Raw genomic sequence first — 18,670 nt, 5'->3', positions numbered from 1 at the left:
CTAGGATTTGGGCAAGTAGGACTGGAGTTTGAGTGATACTGTGTGTTTTGTACAGCAAAGCTGCTTCTCCTTGTTGCCAGTGAAAATCTCTTGCTTTTTACAGCTTCCTGACTTGTCCCCCACACAACTTCTTCCGGAAAGGATGCCCGACAGACCATGGAAGAACCAAATGCCAGCATGCTGGAGCCTTTATATGCTGTCCTCTCACATGTCGGAGCCAGTGAGTTGTTTGCCAACATTTTCCTGGTCATATCTTCTCTTGCTTTTTCTAGCCAATGGCTACTTGCCGAAAGCGTGTTTTTAATAGCTAAATAATGCAACTGTTGCAGTTGGAGCTGTCTCAAAATCTCAGTGAATGTTAAAGGGGGAACCTTAAGACAACAGGGAAATAGTAATTTATCTTTTGAGGCCAGAGAAAAATCTGTGGAATCCTGAAGTTATCTCTTCTTCTCCACCCTGCAACCAGTTCTTAAAATGTTCTCTTAAAATAAACTGAAACCCCACATTTCTAACCAACCTTCTTGTTCACTGTGAACACCCATGATAAGGTAGGACATTGTGTAGTAAATCTTAGGCTTATGGTTTGACAGAAACTAATGTAAACAGTGGGAGAGAGCTTTGTCGTTGGGGAGATGGTGTCACCCTGATCAGGTCTTCTGCTGGAAGCCTGATGGGTTTCGGATGGGCCCATTGGCCCATTTCTTTTCTGTGAACAAAGGAGCAGGAGCTCCAGGTAGGGGAATGGTCTAGTGATGCTGTTTTGGGATCTGGGAGATCACAACTCACTTTGCGGCTTTTTGAGAAACTTCCCAGTGTGAATTTAGGCTGATATCCAAGACGTGATAATTCAGCTAAAGAAACTATTCATGCGACTGACTTGCATCCAGTTGAGCTGGGTCGCCCACAGCTGATGAGAGGAGTCTGTCCTGCTGAGACCCTTCAACTCTCTTTAAAGCAAAATAAAAATGCAGCAGGGACACTGAATTGCCAGGCTTCCAGTCTCTTGTGACTTTTAAAATTGTTCTTACTGCTTTCCTTCCCCTTAAAATTTTTCAAGCAGCCCTAGAAATGTGGTGGCTGAAAAGGTCCAGCAGGAGAGGCTGAGAGTGATTCAGTGTTGCATTTTTCCAGTCCAAATGTAAAGAAGGTGTTTGACTTTTTAAGAGGGTACATCTGCCGATGTCCAGCTCTGTGCAGGAAGCCGGGCCTGGGGATCCAAGGTAGCTTTTCTTTAGCTCTTGCACCGTTACTAATGCAGGTTCAACAAACCATATCAGCTGTCAGCTGCATCAGCACTATTCCTCTTATTTTATATTTAGACTAATACTTCGGTAATTGTATTTGGCTTGTACCAGCTGAAGCTCAGGCAGGTTTTGGGCGCTCTTTTTCTTACTGATTATGTTAAGAAGAAATTGTCTTCTGTACCTACAAGGGATTTTTGTTACCTTATTCCTAAATGCCAATTTTGCTTTTTCTGTCCTAGAATGGAGAGAGCAGGAGGGAAGTAAATCTCTTTTGGTTTTCTGTGAACATTGACTCTGTGTAAAGTAGGGCTGAGTTCCTGGGCTTCATTTATCTCTTATTAATATCAGTGCTAGTATCTCCATTCGGTTTAACTTGCACTGTTCAGGTTTGGCTTCCCTCAGTGACAGATATGTGGGCTGCAGTGTGTTGCCCTGCAGTAGCTGCCTCTTCCACCAGCTCCCTAGCTGCATTTGAGGTCTTGTAAGCGAGAAAAAGGAAGGAAAATGTTACAACCACCTGTCCTGTGTTGAAGAAGGAGCTTTCCTTGCTTTCATGCAGTTCTTCAGGCTGTGCAGTGATCACAATCCTATGCAAGGATGCACCAGAGAGTTTCATCAGAGAAATACAAGAGGACAGTTACAGTAAAGAGTGACCTCGTGCAAGGGAAAGGAAAATGATGCTGGAAGGGTGATTTGGAACAGAGCAGGACTGTGAGAAATGAAAGCAGCATCTAAGAGTCAGGCTTGAATAGCCATGAAACTTTCCCCCTATCTTTTCTCATGCTTCATCCATATGGTTCCAATTTGACTCTCCGGTGTATTCTGGTGCAATTTTCACCTTGCAGACCGTGTTCTGCCAGTCCTTTTCAATGGCAACAGCGAGTGAAGCAACTGTCAGTATGCGGTCAAGCATATTAAAGTGAATAAAAACAGATAAATCCTTTTTTTTTTTGGTGGTTGAAAGGAGGAGTGCGGGAGGAAGGCACTTAGTGCAGGCTCTGAGCTGTGAGACCTTGGGAACAGGCAGCTTCTTATCTGTGGCACACGCTGAAGCAATTTCCCCCAGGTGATGAGGTAGATAGCACCTGATGGACTGCGGCTTTCTCTCTTGGTTTTGTTTTATACTAGTTTTTCAAAAGCGTGGCAGCTGACAGTGTGCGTGTGCATCGTGCAGGACACCTGGCTTCTCAGCTGGGGAGCTCTTAGATGCAAACAGCTGGAGAAGCTGTCAGAGGGAGTCTTGCTCCAGGGATGAAATCTGACTGTGGTTGAGGTACACAGAGCAAATGGCATTTAGGCGTCTGCTGGCCTAATTCCTTCACTTCCCTGCCTCCCCTCCCCTCAACATCCCCCCAACCTGCAGTCAGTCTGGGAGACATATGAAACATATTGCTCGAGGTCTGAAAATACTTGACAATGAGGGAAGTGTTGGGTGAATGATCAGGCTAGAGGTACTTTTTCTTGTGGTGTAAGCCAAAGATTATTGCAGGTTTGGAGTTATTGGGCAAGGATTTTGCAAGAGAATCCGTTTTGCAATTTTTTTTTTAATTTGTTTCCTCTCTAGACAACATGCTTAGCTGGCTCATTACAGCATTTACCAAGAATTTATTCTAGGACAGGATTAATTAATTAGATTGTCAGCATGCTAGTTTTCTACCACAGTTCTGTTTCATGTTCTCTCTTGGGAAAAAGACATCTGCCCAGGGACAAATGCTTATGTTGATGGGCAAGCTGCAGACTCCTTTTCCTCAGAACCTACATTTATTTTAGAGGTGGAAAGATGTTTCCAATGCATTTACAAGGGCTTTAACCTAGAACTTTTTGAAAGTGATTGCAGTTTGTGACACTTGCATATAGCAGCAGCAAATGTCATTTTGGGTACCTTTTGTTCTGTCTTGAGAGAGGACCCAGGGAGGTGATTGGAGAAGCTATTTGAGAGAAAACAGTAGAGGTTATTCAGCTTTGATCATACTTTCAAGTGGTGTGGCTGAGAGTAAACTAAGGCACAGGAAAAGGCAACAGCCTCTGGGAGAGAGAAGAGCATTGGGTCAGCTGGCAAGGCTTTGGTGAGATTGAGCAAGGAGCTGTGAGAAGGACTGCATTTCTGTTCTTGTGGGTCAGAGATGAAGCCAAAAGCTGGACAGAGGAAGACTCTGAGTTTACCTTCATCCTCCTTTGCCTCTGAAAAGACAAACTTGTGAATTAGAGCAGTGGCAAATGGAGGGCCATGTGCATCATCCCTGCGTGCCCCTGTGCATATGCCATCCAAGTAGGTTCCTTAGGAGAACAATATGTCACAGCTGAAGTGGTGCGAGGAGGTAAGAAAACAAGTCTCTGCTTTGCTCCTGCCTTCTTGTGTGGCTGCAGTCAAGTCAGGGATTTTCCAAACCTCTCCTTGCCAGGTTTCTGCAGCTGGGTCATTCCAAAAACCACACTCCTAATGTGTCTGCTTTCGCTCTCTATTGACAAACGGAAATACTTTGTCTCTTATCTTGAATTGATGCTCTTTGCGGCTTCAAAGTACTCTTGCTCTGTGTCTGGACAGCTCCCAACAACGTGGGTCCACATTGGAGCTGGGGCTTCCCTGTGATTTTCTTACTCTTATGTGCAACCAGGAGTATCCTGGTTTTCTTCAGCTGTGCTGAGGAGAAAAGGATGCAGCTCAGCATGCTTTTGGCTTGTGGTCCTGCTTTCATTTGGATCTGATACCATGGGTGATTGGGTCTTTGGGGATATTGCCTGTTTTAGGCTGTTTCGCTGGAGTACCCTAGATGTACTGTGGCTGTCTGCAGATGTCGCAGGCATGTCTGGATGGTTTTGAGCCTGACAGATGCCTAGTAGCAGCTGTTCCTGTGATGAGACCAGTGGACGCTTGGAAATCTTGAATGAAAGGCTTAAAGTCACTAATTCTATCCAGTCTAAACTTTCTGAAGGGGACAAAGGACATTTCAGAATTTCCTTGCACCAGTGGGTAGTCCTGCAGTGATCAAGATTGCTGTCCTCCGGATTTTCTCCTTAAAACAGGTCCTTGGCATGATACTAGTGATGTGTAATTAACACAACTGCTGCTGATACCTGGGTTTGTCACCTGTTGGGTTTTTGCTGGCCATCATTGTGTATTTGCCACCTTTCCCTCTCCACTTTTCTTGCATCTTTCCATGTATCTCAGACCATGAACTCCTTGGGGCTGGGACCAGTTGATGGGTTTGTACACCTTCTGCCACCATGGCCTAAGCTTCCAGGTGTTGTCAACTACACATGGCAAATAATGGTTTTCTGCTGACCAGAGCATCAGGGCAGAAGGGAGGTGCAAGTGGCATATTAAATGTTGACTGTTCTGTTGAGTTCCTCATCCATACCCTAGAAGCTGTGGGACATCTGTCAGAAACATTGTATTTAACCTAAAGATCATCTGATCCCGGTCTTTCACCCAAGTATCCTGCTTCTTTTTCACTGCAAATGCTCTTTAAGGCAGCTCTTCTGAAGTGCGCTCTCTTGCCACATATGACTTGCATTAGCTCTAACAAGAAGTATTCATGCAAATCTCCTACTCAGCTAACAGTGACAGTTCCTGGTTGACAAGCTAATCTCATCCATGTGGAAAGCTTTTCAGTTAGGTGGGTTTATAGTTCCATAAAATTAAAACTAAACCAAAACAAAACAAAAAACAAAACAAAAACAAAAGAATACAAAACAAACAAAAAAAACACCCCACCTTATAGCCCACCTTATTCACGGACAACAGGCCTAGCACTTGCAAATGCTGCACAGTGTTTGATGACCCAGGATAGACCCGTCAGTAGAGACAAAGTAGTTAAGTGAGGAAGATCCTAGAGATGATATTTGGAAATGCACAGCGTTACTATTGATTTTTTTAGGATCAGAAAAGTTTCAGGTATCTGCGTATGACAAATGTTTTCCTTTATGGATGTGTTTGTACAGATTTCTTGCATCTCCTGCTGCATGCGTTGGCATAATGATCAGATATGGACCTTAGGGATGCTGCACTCAGTGCTCAGGATGGGCTGGTTGACTCAGAATTGAAAGCAAGATTCAGAATCACTTATAAGTATTTGCAAGATATTCTTCAGGATGTAAAGTAGTGTTTAATATTGCACAGAAGGCCACAGCTTTTGTCTGGTGTGAATTTTCTGTTCTTAAGCACTTTGGGACTTTGAAATGGCATGGAAGTTGTAAATGACCATGTAAGCAAGCAAGTGGAAACCATGCTGGGAACTGCTTTAAGAATAATGAGTTGATGTGTCCCCAGACCTGCATGTGTTCACTTCCACTATTTCTGCAAATCTCTGGGTGTTTTAATCTTTTCCTTATAGATGATGAATGCAGCTTTAGGCTAGAATTAAGGTATTCTGAACCCAAAAACTTGGCAACTATTGCACAGGTACAGCCAATGCATGAAATACATTTTCAGATTCCTCCAGCATCTGAGTTTTCCTTTTTGGTGGCCTTGCAGCCACAACTGTTTGACAGGACTAAGCACCTTGATGCTTTACTTACTCCCCTAACTGACAGAAATGCCAAAAGTGGGTATGTCTGAAAAGATGCTCTTCTTCCCACAACTCTAGTCAACAGTGCTTGCCTCCACCTGGGCATGCAGGTAGACTTAGCCATGCTGTGTCCTCTAGCCATGCCCAGCACACCTGGCAGACATGCTCAGAGCTCAGCCAGACACAAGAATCCACATGCAATGATAGTGTATGAAATGCTCAACTTCTATCAGGTCAGGAACAAGAAAATGCAGCAGAAATGCAGCCCAACTTTACACCACAAGCCCACTGTCACATTGCTGTGTAGCCGGTGTGATCGTGGTCATTACTATGTATGGCCCACCATGTCTGTCTGAAAAGTCTGCGTAGTCCCTGGCAAAGAGATCTTCCCAGACGTGCTGCAGAGACTTTGCCCATCATGTGATGTGTACAGCATTTTTTCCCCTTTGTTCTAGAGAGGAGTGTTTCGCCCATGATTACTTGGACACGTTGCAAAAAAATAAAGCATTGCATTATGAGAAAGGGAGCCACTCATTTACAAAAAAATGCAAAAAGTCACGTAAAATGTGAAATAAGTATAAAAAAAAAGAATTCCTGTACAAGATCCAGCTGCATGAAAATCCCCATAAATTGTGAAGATTTCAGCGCTGCGATGAAGTCATGCAATCAGGAAGATTGCGGTGTCTTGAGGAATGACGCAGCCCGACTTGCAGCCCACACGTAGTTTCCCTGTCACGGCAACACGACAGGCTGGGTGAAGTCCTGCAGCCATTGCATTCCTTCAGTCTGAGCCCCTCATCCCGCTTCATGCATGCCCGTAGCTTGCAGGTACGGATGTGGTCAGGCAGGAGAGGGAATGCGGAGCTGGGCAGGCAGGGCTGTCGTGGCATTTTTTCTGAGAAACAGAAATAGAAATTCAAGTTTTTTCTGTTGTTTCTTGCCATAACATTCATCGTGGCTAATTAAGCTTACAGCTATGATTACGACCCTGCAGCTCTGACCTTGTAGTGCAGAGAAAGATGCTACATGCTTTGCACCTCCCATCCCCTTTCCAGCAGAGGTACCCAGGAAGGGGGTGCCAGGAAGGGACTTCATTTGTCACTTGGCATCTTCAGGAATCCCTCTGTGCCTGTGCTGCACCAGGGCTTTTGACCCAGGCCAAGGCATGCCTACTGAAGCACTGCAGATGCTTTTGATGTCCCACGAAAGACTTGCTTCTTTTGTGTTTGTGTATGTGCTGTGCCACATCAGTTACAGAAAAGTGAAATGTGGCTCCCACAACCACAGAGGGCTTCAGAGAGGGCTATGGATCTGCTGATCTGGGTCAAACCTATATCTGAGAGGCCACCAAGGTCATAGGAAGCTAGCAGAGATGGTGCCAAGTGGTGAGGAAAGGGTACCACCAGTCATGGAGTGACACCATCAAAAAGTACCATCCAGTTGCTTCCCAACCACCTCCTCATGGTGATCTGAATTTCTCCAGCTCCTGGTCATTGTTTGCTTTTATTTTATTTGTGGTTTTCTTGTGGTGGAGTCTCACTGCCTGCTCAGAGGGTTGGCTCACTGGTCTTCATATTTTCCAAAACCACCTAACCTTGTTTACAGTTAATTTGTGGGGCAAGGCTGATCAACAGCCGGCCTCCCACCTGCTGTCCTTAGTCAGTGAGGAACAGGGACAGCGAGTTCTCTCACCCTGTAAAGAGAGTCAGTGCCCAGCAAAGCCATGAAGGGTTCGTGGAAGCAGGACAGCAGCAGAGCCCGGCATGGCTGATGCTGCACCGCTGTGTGTTAGGAGCAGAGTTCTTTCCCCAGAAGCGTCCAAACACGCAGCTCAGCAGCAGCTCAGTGCTTCTGGTGCAGTAAGATTTGACAGCATGAAAAGCTCTTCCCGGGCGATTTCAGGAGTTGTTTTAGCATTTCTGAATCTTGCTAACAAAAGCCATGTTGGTGCAGAAGAATTTGAGCCTTCTGTATGACCTCTATGAATTAGAAGATGAAGGTAAGGGCAGTATGAAGGAGCCCAGGGGTGTTCCTTGCACTTCTCATGTGTGAAGGCAACCAAAAGCCACCCACTGTACCTTAATCCTTACCTGTAACTGATGAACTGTGTTACACTAGACATGATAAAAAAATAATTCTCCTCCTAATGGTGAAAGTTTTATCCTGTCTTCTGGCTCCTCTGTGCACTGGAAGCAGAAACTGTGATATGTTGCACCAATTACTGATATGCTGATGCATGAAATTGTCATTGCTGTTGCAAACTTACTGCAGGACCTCTATTGTCTGTCTTGTTTATATTGAACTATGTCGTATCAAAATCAGTAAGGAATCAGCTTCAGTTTGCATTTGCATCCCTGATTGTTCTGAATGATGTTTCTGTGTGCCTAAAAAAAAATCCCCATTTATGGAGGACTGAAGCGCATGCTTAACTCTAAACGTGTTCAGTGAACCCTTTTCAGATACGGATGCATCCTAAACAGTGTGAAATATGTGCAGGGTTACGTGAGGGCCAGGAGAATTGGTGCACTGAACAAAATTCATCTCAGAGTGAAGCTGACAGCACTCTTGTGGTAATGGTCTTCTTGCATGCATCTACATTACAGACGGTGCAGCTGGTCCCAGGCCTTTTTTCACTGCCTCTTTAGCCACAGGGCTGTAGACTTTGCTACTGCTATTGCTCTCAAAATGCTGCAACTTCACTCACTCAGCCCTCATGTTTTGAATCACTGTTGCTTTGAGGGGGGAGGAAGTTGCTTTCCATCCCCTGGATGTTATTAAGAAAAATCACGAACTGTCTGATTATTATTTTTCCTTTTTTTTTTTTTTTTTTGGTCTTAAAATGCTGAGATTAATGAATGTGCTAAGCCTCACACCACCAGAAATCCAAGGAAACAGAACATCTATTTATAAAAATAAAACCACAAATTGCCCCCAGCGTTCACGCATCATTAGAAAGCTAAACCATGGCCCCAGAAATCAACCCCTTTGGTCTGAACATGTGCTCACAGCACGGGGAGGAATGGACTGACACAAAGCCACACTGTAAGGAGGTGCACAGAGAAGCAGCCAAGGCACTGCCCAACCTCTGCAGCATGGAAAACCCAGGAGGTAAACCAGTCCCACAGAGACCAGGAAGGGTAATTTAAAAAAAAAAAAAAAAAAAAAGGCAAAAAAGCAAAATTTGGGGGACATCTTCCAGTCTTCGTCACTGGTGTTTGCATAGATTGTTTGGGGAAAAGGGAAGGAGGATGGTGAATGAAGGGCTGCCTGGAGCCCATAAGCACCTTCCTGGGGAGATGCTGGATTCTGTGCTGGATCCCACCTTGGACCAGCACTAGCCTCTTTCAAGGGAACAGCCTCCCAGTACTCCTCCTGTGCACCCTGGCTGAGCAGTCACTTGCTGAGTTTAAATGACACAAGAGGGAGGATGCTGTTTGCATGTGATCTGGGCTGCCACTTGTTTTGCTCCCCTGAAATCAACTTGTCCTCAAGCACAAGCAGAAGAGTTTTATCTGGCTACAATTCTGAAACTTGGTTCATATCAATTAAGCTTTTAAAAATACAGCCCTTATGGCCACCTCCGTTTGTTAGTAATGGAAGATTATATATGGTAATTAGGGAACAAATATAGCCTAAGCAAATATCCCTTTTCTTGCGCCTAATGAAGCTTTTTTGATGTCTTATCAAAAGGATCTGCTACAAAAGAGCAACACCTGCTGAACGTGGCAGCAAGACAAAAGGGGTGGCAGAAGTAATAAAACAAGAGCTCGCAAGGCGGTATCTGGTACAGACAGCCTCAGCCTTAGACCCCTGCAGCACTGTCGGTTCAGTCTCAGGAGCCTGAGCTCTTGAACAGGCTGTAAAGCTGTCTGGACAGCAAAGCTGTCAGGTGCAGTAGGATCACAGCAGCCTCGACTTCCTAGCGTGTATAAAGATGAAAGGAGAAAATAGACACACATACACATGCTATCAAAAGAGCAGATGACTGCATCCAATGGCCAGCACAGGCTGCTTCTTTCTTTGCTTTGCAAAGCGCGCCGAGATACAATTAAGGTCTAATGGCAATTAGACCCCTAGCAATAATGAAATAAGTAGACCTAATTCTCTGCTAGACCTTGCCCAGGTTTTCCCCCAGGAAACAATCCCTTCTCTTCTCTCACTCTTCTTATTTTTATTTTTGTTTCACTAGACTTAGGGGGAATTTTACTATTTTATTGATGAAAAGAGGGACTTCTCTGCTCTTCAGTAAACCCACAAAAAAGAAACTGAAAACTGACATTTCTGTGAAAACTGTCTCAGGGGCAGGGTGGGAGAGAAAAAGATGTCTTTCATTACATCTTGTGAATGAGAAATTTTTTACCCTCTTCCTTCAAATGTAGATCTTGTGGTCTCCCTCCTCATAGGGAGCAGTGTAAATATAGCCTTTGCCTTTCCCCAGTTTAATCCTCATCTTCACCATTGCAGGATCGCTCCAGCAAATACCTGGGATTAGAGATCCAGAGTTTTCCTGACTCACAGAGAGCATTTGGACCAAAGTGAAGCACTTTGAGAATATCACCCACAAGGGATGAATCTCATGTGGATTTGCAGTTTCTGCAGAAAATCTGAGCAGGTCCCTCAACTGGTCTGTCAAAGTGATCTGTTGATGACATCTCTCGCTGCAGATGATCTTTTAAGCTATGTGGGGTAATGCGTTTGTGAAGGAAAAGGACAAAGGCACACTGAGCATGCTTCTTGACATGGTGACCAGTCCCTGCTCCAGTGGTATCAGTGATGCTCTGTCCCCACTGAGTGTGGTTCTATGATTTATGGTTCTAAACATGCCCATTGTGGGGGGAGCAAGACCCGCTGGTAGCTCACCATGGGACAACCACACAGGAAGGGCCAAAGTGATGAGTTTGTGTCCAGCAAATTTACAGCATGGTTGTTTTCCAGATGTTTGTGAAGTGCCTAGTACCACCTCCAGTGCTGCAACACAAGGTGAAAAGGCAGATGTAGCTGTGGGGTATGATAGATAGGCACGTCCTGCCACAGATGACACTGTTGCTTGACCCTCTATCTGCCTCTCACTGTCCAGAGTCCCACTGGGACAGGCAGGAGGATGAGAAAAGAATCCAATTAAATTTGTCCTGCCCCAAGCCTCATGGTTGCAAAGCAACCAGATGAAAAGCAGGTTGCAAACTGCTCTGCCCCTGCTCTGCCCCTTCTGCACTCCCTGGAAGCTTAAAATCCTTGGGTGCTGTGAGCGAGATGCTCTGGCAGCCAGACCATGTCGTCTTTGATCCACTGTGCTCCATTTTCTACACCCTGAAATTCTTTGGTTGAACTCTACTCCAACAAAGGTCTCATGCCTAGTCCAGGAGGAGATGTGAATTTCTGGTCTTAACTGGGATGCTGATGGTCTGGGTGGCTGCGGGCAGCTCCACTCATCTCTGTGTCTGGCTGTATAGAGGGCAGGGAAACCTTCACCTCTGTGGTAGAGCTAAAGGCTGCTTGGAAAGCCCATGGATTGCAGGTGGGAGGTGATGGCAAGCTGGAGAGCATTGTTGTTTACTCACCCATCTCTTAGTTTCAGCCTGTTTACGGCAGAACTAATCCATGCTCGCAAAGGGAAGGCAGGACGCTCAGAGCTGTCAGCACACACAGTTCCCAAACCCATGAATCAATCATCGCGAGTCCCAAACACAAGCATAAAATATCTCAGACAAACTCAATTTTCCAGCTTTGGAACAGGGTCCTTTTCTTTGACTTTTTCATTTTACCATTTTAAGTCCAAGATTTAGTGCTGAACTGACAGGCTTAACTTGTAAAGTAACTGGCAAATCTTGAAAGAATTGTGGTTTTCTTCTTCCCAAAGGACATTGCAAGTGACATGGTTTTTCACTTTAGTGATAGATGGTACTTGCAGGCAAGTATTTAGATATCTAAGTACTAAAGCAGCCACAGGTCTGGTTCCTATCAATAATACATTTTGTCACAGAGAAATTGAAACAGCATGGATACCACACATAGAAATGGAAGGGCAAATTATACATAAAATTAATTTTCCCCATAAAGGCACATAGTTTCAGCTGTCTCAGTTCACAGGAGAGTCAGTGGATGTTCATTTCCTGGGGATTGCCCGCCCCTAAGTTTTACCTTTGTTTTTCGGATACCGGTGAACAGTCTCTCAAAGCAGCGCATGGGTGGAACCATGCAATCACAATGGAATTAGAAAAAAAAATACAAAACCCCAATTCCCTACCCCCACAAGCCAAACTAATGGAGCTGATTTGATTGAAATGTTTTTAAACCAAAGCCTGGAACTGAGATGAGTAATGAGATGTGAAAGCAGGCAAGTGGCACGTGCCCTTGAGTGTCAGGGGAAATAGTTCACCCAGCTCAAGGTACCACTGAGATCTTCCTTGCTGAGCCTTCAGAGCAGTCACACAAGTTTATGGTCCTCTACCTGTCCTCTGGGCATTGGAAAAGCAGCAATCACTCCTCATTGCAGAGGGGATTATCAGGTTCTAGAACTAGTCTCAGCTCCTTCCCTTTTCAAGTCTTCCTGGAGTCTGTGAAGTAAGAGGAGCTTTTATTATCTGGGCAAAAATGCACTGAATTGCTCTCTTTTCAGACAAAAGAGTGTCCAAAGCTGCTATTTCCCTGAATAAATGTATCCGAAGGGCACAAGCAGTGTCTGCTCTCTGCACAAATATCTAAGGGGTATGTTGTGTTGTACTTCTGGGACTTCCAGGATCAGCATCCAATTTGGGTGTAATGTTTTGCCAGGGAAACTACTGGTTTTCTCCACGCACCAGAAGAAGCTGTCAGACCTCAGAGAGGAGTTGTCCTTTCAGTAGTGCCTTGTGTCAGAGCTGTGGTGAACCTTCTCCGAGTCCTCCCAAAAGCTCCATGGAAAGCCCCAGCCAAACAGTAGGAGACCTTCTCCCTCTCTGCAACTGTCTGAAAGGAGGTTGTAGCATGGAGGGAGTTGGTCTCTTCTCCCAAGGAACAAGCGACAGGACAAGAGGAAACAGCCTCAAGTTGCACCAGATGAGGTTTAAATTGGATATTTGAAAATATTTTTGCATGGAAAGGGTTGTCAGGCGTTGGAACAGGCTGCTCAGGGCAGCAGTGGAGTCACCATTCCTGGAGGGGTTGAACAGACATGGAGACAAGGTTCTTAGGGGCATGGGTTAGTGCCAGGGTTGGGTTAACGGTTGATGATCTTGAGGGTCTCTTCCAATCAAAATGATTCTATGATTCTATTCTAGGATTAGCACTTCCTCCACAGGCAGAGGGAGTCCAAATCGTGCCAGAAACGGCCATAGATAGGAAGAGACAGCTCATGATAACAGTCACCTAAAGGCAACATTGTGGCTCATGCCCCCTTGGATGGCTCTTGCAGCACCTTGCAGCTCTCATGTCCTGAAATGACCTTCTGGTTTCTCACTCACATTGCTTCATGGCCCATGGTCTTCCTCTGATATTAAATGCTCATTCCTCTGTGGGATCACAAGTCTGGTGTGGTGTCTCCTCACTGGGCCCTGGGTGTGCCTGAAGAAATGAGCCTTTCAAGGAGTTCTGGGTGGGCTCCTGGGACCCACCTGGCATTTTTAAGGATTTCTGTGCACACTGAACACCAAACTGTCTGGCGTAAAGAACTACTGAGTAAGGCAATGAGGCACCCAGTGGCTTTAGGCACTGTCCAAGGATTTGTACACTGACAATTTGGAGTCGAGCATCTCAGTGGCCCAAGTCCTAAGCAACTTGGTAGGTGATATAAAAGGTGTTTGAAACATATCTCTGTCTTGTCTAGTCAGGAATGTCCTCCTTTTATACTGTCAAGTGTAGCACAGACATAGACAAGCTCCATTAGATCATCCATGTTCCACAAAACATGGCTGGGTTTGGTTATCTCTTTGCAGGTTTTCCCCTGTTCTGTCTTGCTCCATTTCGCTGGTAACAGGAGATTTCTTAGGGCAGTAACTGAATCTGCTTTCTTTGCTTGGAAGACTAGAACTATGTTACTGTTCCCCACATTCTGATTCCCAAAAATGCTCTGTCTCATCAGTGACACAGAAACTTGCTTCACTAATACTCAAAGGCATTTGGATACAGAGCTGGCTGGAAAGTAGTGTTCACCAACAGAAATGTAGCATTGCATTTTCATTGAAATTTATTTTCTTAATGAACAACAAATCTCTTATACTTGATTTGACAAAATATTGGGCTTAAGAGTGTTAACTGGCACTATTAATGACATGTGTGGCCTGTATTTGTTTACCTTCTCTTAATTAACAAGGAATGTTTCAAGATGCGTCACCCTTCTTAATTCTTTGGACATCTCTCTATTTTTTTCTATTTCGTTGTGCCATATTTAGAAAAGACTTCTTAAACACTTCCGAGTTTTATAAATTTTATTTCCTAGTGCAGTCATCTCGTGGCTTCTCTGGGTCTGAGGCTTTTCTGCCTTCAGTTTGGAAGCAACTGTTGCTAAGGGACTTTCATAAAGCTGATGAGATGGTTTCCCTTCAGACAAAGGGATTACAGGGGGGCCAGAGCCAGGCAGAGTGACTCTGTGTTATGCTCCTGATAGAAAAAAAAAAATAAATAAATTAGGAATTCTAGCAGCTAAAGTCCTGATTTTGAAAAGAATAAATTTAAATCCTTTTCCTGCTATGCACTTTCTCCACAACCTTGGGTCCATTTCTCAGCACCTGCCATCACTCCCCAACCTTGGAGCAGCGGTTGGAGCGCAAAGGGGTCTCATGAGGTTAAAAACAGCAAGTGCCATCTAGTGCTTTAGCAACCCTGATTGCCCACTGTTACTGGACCGTAAAGGTCAAACCCCAGTTCCAGGCTCCTCCTTTTTACTACACTTTTTATTATTATTTTTTTTCGTCTGGCTCTGCAAAGACATAACTCTGTGTCTAGGGCTAGATAGCACCAGGCATTTCATTGGCCTTATAGGATTGCAGCTTGCCTGTGAAAGCTGGCCAAGTGAAAACCAGCCAATAATGTCTTTTTTGAGTGGCTTAAGCCGGTATTTTTAGCATTTCTATTTAAACCAACGCTCAAAAATCAGAGCAGGTAATCACAAATTTCAGCATCAAGTAAATTATTATAGCCATGCTATAAACCTGTGGGGATTTGGGGAACAAAGTTATAATGAGTTCTGTGCCAGAGCCGGAACGTGGAGCCCTGAGCTCGCCTTTAGGAAAGAGTAAACTGGGCACTGCTTTAAAAACCAGCAACTAGCATGGAACAAATTAAAAAGGGAAGCGGCAAACTCCTCTGGGATTCCATAACTATTTAAACATTCCTCTGGGACATCTGAAGTTCGGAGGAAAGGGGAGAGGGGCGGGATGTGTGTAAAAAAAAATGTTGCTAACTTATAAGGAATGTTAGCAATAAAAAGGGACCCATACGCGTGTGCCATACCCTGAATTAATCAGAAAGCAGATGTGTGCGTCTGCAGCCTCAACTTTTTCCCCTTGTTTTCTCTTCTGTTTCCTTCCTCCCTCTTCCTCCTCTCCCTCGCTTTTACAGTGGTTACACCTGCATGATGGAAGGAGCAGAGAGGGAGCTGCAAAGCTCAAAGCATTTGGTGTGTTAGGTCAGAGCACAGAACAATAGCACCATAAATCATATTTGGGGAGGAAACGGGGTGGCTAATCCAAAAATAAACCATGTGTGAGTTTTATTTAGCTGTGTTGTTGCTGAAGGGAGTTCACAACAGGGTAGAAATAACACAGTGTTTTGGGGTTTGCCTCTTTCTCTGCCCTCTCCAGCATAATGAGCCATGGGTCACACTCATAGGGTGCACAGGGTCCCCACCTGGCACTGTCCCTTCTCTCTCTGTGTTGCTTGTCCCTCTTGGAGGAGCCACTGAGAGGTGCCAAGGGATCCCAGTTGTCTACTTTGGCCCAGACTGGCCTTTAGCTGACTACTTCCTGTGAAAATTGCTTTGTCTCCAACTAAGAAGGCAGGTCAGCTTCCCAAAAAACCCAGGAACCCAAATCTATCTTGCCTGTCAGCCTTTAACATGCCCTTGGCTTGTGTGCCTTTGTGTGTTTGGGGGAGAAGCTGAAAGGTCTTCTCAGCCTTTAACACCAAAGTGAAGGATGTGAGGTTTTGGTTTATTAACAGAAGAAAAAGAGGAGAAATAAAATTAAAAAAAAAAAAAAAAAAAAGGCAACAACTGCCTAAAGCCCAAGTGTGACATAAGGAGCCTCGAGGCAACATTCATCGTGTTTTTAATGTGGTTTCCTTCATCTCCGCGGGCTTGCCTGTTTGCTAGAGTGGATTGTATTTAGATGATGTGTTTACCAGATCAACAGGAGGATTCCCCCCCTCCCCCATCAGATCCACTACCCCATAACTGAACCTAACAACAAAATTAACAAAAAGATCCAATTTGTTCTTTAAAAACACAGCTCTGCAGCACAGTGTCATTTTGTCCTCATGCTAATTCCAAGAAAGCATTTGGCCTCATTACTCATCCCTGGAGGGACTGGAGATGAGCAGTGCTTTGATCCCTAAAAGCCCTCAGAAGTGTGACATTTCAATTTCAGATTCAGAAGATTGCATGTTGGTCCCAAAAAGAAAACCGTTCCTCATGTTGAAACAGTGTTGATGCTTACCAGGTCACTTCAGTGTCTGAGAAACAAAGATGGCAGAGCAGTCTTTACCAGCATTACCTAAGGCCCCCTCGTTCTGTGTCCAAGCGTGCATCCCAGACTTCGGCAGCCACTGTCAAGCTGTCCCTGCACAGACTGGCTGTGGACATGCACACAGATTATTTTTCCGTTTATTGTCATTAAGAAACAGTGATTCATTTACAAACCATTCCCGTTCAAATTGGGATTTTTATGTTGTATACCGCATGAGAGAGAGAAATCAGGAGCAGTAGCTATAACCTTGCAGATAAACTGTTCTACACGCTTGGCTGTCTTAAATCTCATATGATGTTTATAAAGCTGTGAACCAACAGCTTTTGAACCAGTGTGTCCTATGGAATAACAATGCCTCAGGCTTATCTTTCAGAGAGCTCAAAGCTAGTTTTAAATGTTTTGGAGCATTACCTTGATTTTGGAGATGGGAAAACAGAGTTACAGAGATGGAGATTGAGGAGTACGAAGAAAAACAGTCTGAAAACAGAACCAGATCTTCCCAGAATTTATGCTGGAAAGCAATGCGAAGCAAATTACATCTTGGAGGAATTAAATGAGATTCCCAAAGGCTCAATATGGGACCCTTTGCTATTAAACCCCAGCAGAGACTGTATGGTTAGCTGCAATGAAGTTTTCCCATCACAAGACATCAAGTGAAAGGGAGTTGAGTTGGCCAGGGTTGCAGCAGAGCTTGCCTGGGTCTGTGGTCCAAGTGGTTCATTTTTAGCTCATGTTAGTAAGGGATCCTGTGGGTCATCTCTAGAGGCTGTTGGGTTTTGAATGTAAGAGTTCATTTCCAACAGACTCTCCGGGATCTGATGGAGCTGGGGTGAAGTAAGTAGCTTCATTTCTGCAGAAAGTGAAGGGAATCCCTTGACATGGTGATTTATTTTTCTTTTTATAATAATATACAAAGACTACATCAATGCAGAAACGGTTGACCTTGCCAGACAGCAAGACATGGGCAGAAATTTTTGCCAGACTTTCAAAGATGTGGGTCTCCCTAACTTGGTAGATAAAGCCTCAGAGGAGATGGGGAAGCACATTCAGAAAGCCAGACAGGGGTGCATAAGAGCAACCTTCCTAATTTGGATGAGACAGTACAGATGTGTACTGACCTGTGTTATTTAACAGAGAGACTATTATTGAAGTATGAGTCGGAAAAGGAGGAACTGGGGATACTTAGGTCTTATTTGGGCAGTTACACTCAGTATTGGACAGTTCTGGCTTTGGAAGCTCTCCAGAACAGGTGTTTATCTTGCTTTGAGCCCAGCTGTGCTTTGCAAAGTCAGGGGCTTGGCTGAAGCTTATGAACAAATGACTTCACCTAAGTTAATGTTGCATCCAAGATATGTTCACCCTGGCTTGCTTACTTCCTAGCCTCACAGCTAAAAAGCTTTGCCTTCACTTTTTAAAGTGAGAAGTACCAGATAAGCCTGTGAGTAGAAGTATTTTCATTATTGTGTATGTGGGAATTGGTAGATTTGGTGTCACCTAAAGGGCTCTTTGTCCCAAGGCTGCTTGAACAAGGAGCTGACCATGAGCCCATCTACTTCATCTCTCCTGATGAACTGCTGTGCACATCCTGCTCTAGCACATTCCCCATGTCCCCTACCCTTGCTGTGCTAGGGAGGTCTTCTTCTTCCAGCTGTCACCTTGGCTCTCCCTGTGCTGCCCTGTCCTATGCTGGATGGCCTTTCTGAAGCATCACAGGTTGTCTCTCACCCATGGGGTGCTCTTGGTAAGCACAAGGTAGTGCCTGCTCTAGTTCCTTTGTGCTCAATGCAAACTGCAGCAAACAATTAATGAAAGAATTGCACACAAGTATGAGATGTCCCCAAAGTTGGCTTCAATGAGATTTTGGAAGTGAAGTAAAGGGAATGTCCAGAGAGAGAAAAACAGATGTCCATCTGCCTGAGCCTGCGTAAGCAGCCACCAAGTCAGGAAAACAATCCACCAACTTGCAGTACAATTGAAGATTTCTTGGGTTTGGAGGAAATGTCTACTCCTTAACCCCCCAAAAAGACACACCCAAGCATGCCAAAAACCTGAAGAAAAGCTTTGACGCTCCACCAGCGATGACTTGATGACAATAGCGGGCATGTAGCAATTCAAGGCAATGCAGTGACCTGCAAAAGGAGGAGAGCGCAGCCCCAGTGATGACTGCAGTGATGAACACGGTGTCAGACAGTGCAAGCTCACCTGCTGCTGAGAAAAAAGTGTTGGAATTTCCAGGCACATTCATCCCATGCGAAGGTAA

General features: G+C 44.7%; 1 long non-coding RNA gene across 3 annotated transcripts in view; it reads left to right on the top strand.

Moving 5' to 3' along the window:
• The window catches only part of LOC135579886 (uncharacterized), a 132,575-nt gene that overhangs the window by 87,851 nt on the left and 26,054 nt on the right, over positions 1 to 18,670 (top strand). For all 3 annotated transcript variants that reach the window (XR_010473763.1, XR_010473761.1, XR_010473762.1), the window contains 2 exons: positions 104 to 220; positions 5,187 to 18,666. This is a non-coding gene — a long non-coding RNA (uncharacterized LOC135579886). The remainder of the gene's footprint in view (positions 1 to 103; positions 221 to 5,186; positions 18,667 to 18,670) is intronic.

This window comes from Columba livia, chromosome 7 (genome assembly GCF_036013475.1).
Source record: "Columba livia isolate bColLiv1 breed racing homer chromosome 7, bColLiv1.pat.W.v2, whole genome shotgun sequence".
Classification (NCBI taxonomy): Eukaryota; Metazoa; Chordata; class Aves; order Columbiformes; family Columbidae; genus Columba; species Columba livia.
This window is presented reverse-complemented; position numbering and strand designations above follow the sequence as displayed.